Genomic DNA, 3585 nt, shown 5'->3' with positions numbered 1-3585 from the left:
ATTATTCACACTTCAGATATTCAATCTCAGGTATAAGTATGTAAAAATCCTATATATTTACATTTGGGTGATCAATATTTTTTTTAATATAATTTTGAGCATTCTCCACTTTATTATCTAGCTATTGTGTTAGTTTAACCTAAGATTTATTTAAAACGGGCAAACAACGCAATCGAAAATTATTATTTGCTACTCATTGTTATTTAAAACCTTAATATATAGGAAAAATATAAGTATGTTGGAGCGCCAATAGAGTGCAGGATGCCAGGACCCTTCCATATATACTACATTTTGTTTTCTCCACACCAATATAATTATTTTTGTTTTATAGAAAAATGTTGTGGCCTGTTTCTTATACTTGATTGCTTATTTTACTAGAACTAAAATCAATTATCTTTATATTCCTTTCAGCGATATAACTATAATAGAAGGACAATAAATTTTTTAATATAGCTCAATTTAATATGACAAAAATTAAGCTAGCGAGGAGCACTAACATTGAAAATTGAGATGGAGAAAGAGTGCTTATACATTGCATGATTACGGGAAGGTACATATAAATTGTTATTGTATATTAGGGAGTAATTGGGGAAAGCATACAAACAAAATTGTTTATTTAGTAGTAGCACGGGCGAAATTATGATGGTAGATAAAACATTTATGCTTCATAATATATGTGGAACAAAGATTACATTGTTGCATTGCTAGATTGTAAAAGTATTACGTTGATATTAGCATTTCTTGGTACAAAAAGCGCCCACAGCTAAAAGTTGTTGGCACAAGAGCATGCCACATTCCTGCCTGGTTATAGAAACACCATTTTCTCCAAGGGAGCACTAGAGAACAAGCCCGAGCTTTTGTGACCTCATAGCTGCATCTCTATTGCTCAATTTCCTGGAGATCAAAATTATGTTTTTTTAAGTTGTTGTACACATAACAGATTTGATAAATGCTATCCTATTATCATCACCTTGAAGAAGTACAAGAGAATTGTTCCATAATCAATAGACAGTGGACATTATGTTCTAAATATAGTACCAAATAAAGTTATAAACACAATGAATGTGTGATTTGAAATTATCATGATGTTATAGACAGGAAGAAACACTCCTATGTATTTCATTTACCAAGCATGAGTTGCATTAAATAAGATAAATAACACTATAACATATTGGACTTGAACTAATATTTGTGAGAGCTGATAAATGCTAACATATAAGTGGTCCTTTGAACCTATTCCTTCCACAGTTCCAATTCTATAATATTAAGTCATAAAGATTGACATAAGAGCTGAAACAACGCTATTGGTTGAAATCAATTGAGCAAAAGATGATAAGAGGATTCTTATTATGATTGTAAGAGTCTGAAATTTAATAGTTGGTGGAAAGGATAAAGGAAAAGTGTAAGTTTAATTACCTTTATTTCATGATTGCATCTATTATCGGAACATCAAGTTGAAAGGCAAACTAAAAAGCAAGCTGCAATAAGGAGTGCACTTTCTTGCAAAAGAACTCTTTAGATAAAGGGAAAATGTTATTAATTTATGTAAAAGAATTATTTATAAACTACGAACCATTGCATTTGTCTCACATACCGAGGTCTTAAAAACCATACTCATAAAGAAAAATCAGTCATAAGAGCATGCATCAGTATAATTAGTTAATAGACCAAGCTGAACTAAGCCAACGAAATATTATATTGAGCATTATTTGTATAGGTCTATGAAAAGGTCTAATTGTTTCCATAAACGTTGTCACCAAGCTACTTGCCATATTTCAAGCACTTCTTACATGGTCATGTTTTGAGTGATGGAAATTATCTTCTTACAAATTCGAGACTTTGATCATATTTCATGGCTCTCTATTGTGGTTGCTGTTATGTCCTTCACTTACTCTACCATTGGTCCTGGTTTAGGAGTTTCCCAAGTTGCAGGTTTGTTCAAATTTACTACTGTCTTTTTCTTGTATTGGTTGGACTCTCAAAAAATTAATGTCACATGTATGTCAAATCTGACAATATTTTTTGAGAGTTCGAGCAATGTGGCCTTCTTTTTACCTTCAATTTCTTGTAATTTTAGCTACTGTTTTGCTAACATTTTCCATTTGAATTACATAAATAGGAAAAATAGAAGGAAGTCTCAATGGGATTAGCATTGGAACTGAAGTAACTGAAATGCATAAGATTTGGAGAAGTTTTCAAGCTCTTGGAGCTATAGGTTTTGCTTATTCTTACTCCCCCATCCTTATTGAAATTTAGGTAAAACAATTAGCTAATAGGAAATTGACAAGTTTCATTCTTATTTCTTGAACTGAACATAATATCACTGCCAACAGAAGCCAAGACTAGGAAAAGGGAAACGCTAATCAGTGTGTCAGCAACAACAATTTTCTACATGTTTTGTGGCTGCTTTGGCTATGCATCCTTTGGACCGATATACAAACCGGATTTTGATTCTACAACCCCTATTAGCTTCTTGACATTGAGAACATAGCCATCGTAGTGAACCTAGTGGGTGCATACCAAGATTACTACAAATTCTCTTAAATACTACTAAAAGAAGAAGATAATGTAAGCAATTATATGTTGACGTGGCATTTGATAAGAAGCGAAACCTTGTTTCTCACTTAAACCCCAAAGATAGCTCGTGAAGGTAGAATTGTGTAAAGTTTAGGCCTAGATCATATAAGGAGTGAAATAATCCATATTCCTACAGAAGTTGAAACTCAATATTAGAACATGAAAATAAAGAGGCATATTTAAACTTCTTTACTCATGTATCAGTAAATTCAATGCAAATACAAGCAACTAAAGCTACTTTCCATTTTTAACTTGCTTTAAATTTAGTTAAGATGATACAACTACTCAATAGTTTAACTCTTTCTTATTATATCTACTAAATTCAAAATGATAATATAGATTCTTCCTTAATTGTATCTCAATCATAGTTTGATTTTGTTTTTAAATATAGTTACACTGCATAATTCCTTCTACTCTTCAATAAGTGGATACACTATTTATTCTTTTCAAGAATAATAATTTTAAAATATTCACTCTTGTATAAAGAACAAGAGCTTTCTGAAAATGAACCTCCTCTTTCACTATAATGCAACAATACATTCAACTAATAGCAATGAACTAAAATGGCATCCTAATTCTCCAACTATCCTCCTCTCCCTCAACCAACAAAGAAATTTAAAATGAAAATAAATGAAAAAAAATTATACCAGTGGGCGCCTGAATCACTTTGCTATTGATATTTTTCTAGTACTTTTTTTATGCATTGGAAGAGAGAAGCTAAAGCATACATCACCAAACTCAAAGATAAAGTGTTCTGTTCCCATAGCAATAGAATATAAGTACAAAATTCTAGAAATATCTTTCACCGTCCGTGAGCTTGAAGAGTTAAATCATCATGGTGTAATCTTTGCAGCAGTAAATAATGATATTCGAGTACCCACATTTTCCTTCATGTTATGACTCTACTCATATTTCAATGAAACTTAGAACTGCCATAATGGGGAGCAATTTAAGTATCATAAAACTCTACAATAGTTATTAGCATATCTTGAATTGTCTTATCATCAT

At 31.5% G+C, this 3585-nt stretch overlaps 1 pseudogene; it reads left to right on the top strand.

Annotated features, from left to right (window-relative positions):
• The first annotated feature begins 1721 nt into the window (after positions 1-1721).
• On the top strand, positions 1722-2544 carry LOC124895649 (annotated as a pseudogene).
• Positions 2545-3585: the final 1041 nt, after the last annotated feature.

This window comes from Capsicum annuum, unplaced genomic scaffold, assembly GCF_002878395.1.
Source record: "Capsicum annuum cultivar UCD-10X-F1 unplaced genomic scaffold, UCD10Xv1.1 ctg83367, whole genome shotgun sequence".
In the NCBI taxonomy this organism is placed as follows: Eukaryota; Viridiplantae; Streptophyta; class Magnoliopsida; order Solanales; family Solanaceae; genus Capsicum; species Capsicum annuum.
Note: the sequence above shows the minus strand (reverse complement) of the source record. Positions and strands in the feature narration are given on the sequence as shown.